Source organism: Triticum aestivum, chromosome 5D (genome assembly GCF_018294505.1).
Source record: "Triticum aestivum cultivar Chinese Spring chromosome 5D, IWGSC CS RefSeq v2.1, whole genome shotgun sequence".
NCBI lineage: Eukaryota > Viridiplantae > Streptophyta > Magnoliopsida > Poales > Poaceae > Triticum > Triticum aestivum.
In genome coordinates, this window is record NC_057808.1 from 561,040,401 (window position 1) to 561,040,887 (window position 487).

Consider the following 487-nt stretch of genomic DNA (forward strand, 5'->3'; position numbering starts at 1 on the left):
CACGGCCCGTCCTAAAAGTAAAAGGGCCGAACAGATCCGGTAAAATTGTTTTCGACGTGAAGCCCATTAGTCAGTACGTAGTTGATTTTGAGAGTAACTAGTTAACGAGTGCTCCTTCGGAAGCCTCGCAACGATCAGCGCCACTTGGCGCGCTCTTACCCATTCGCCACGTGTCGCGCTCTAGACGCTCCTTTCAGATTTTGTTTTTTTTTCGCACGCGTTTTCGGCTTTTTAAACGTTTTTTTCGGGGGTTTTCGACGTTTTGGTTTCCCCCGGTCTTCCTTAGCTTTTCGACCAAAAAACATTTTTCGAAAAAGACAAATTTTACGCGAAAAAACGTGTTTTCTTTTTTTCTTTCGCGAAAAGTCACAGTTTTTTCTTTCGCGAGAGGCACGGTTGTGCTTTAGCGAGAGTCACGGCCGTGCCTTTCGAAAAAAAACACGTTTTCTGTTTTTTTTTTTCTTTCGCGAGAGTCATGGTTTTACTT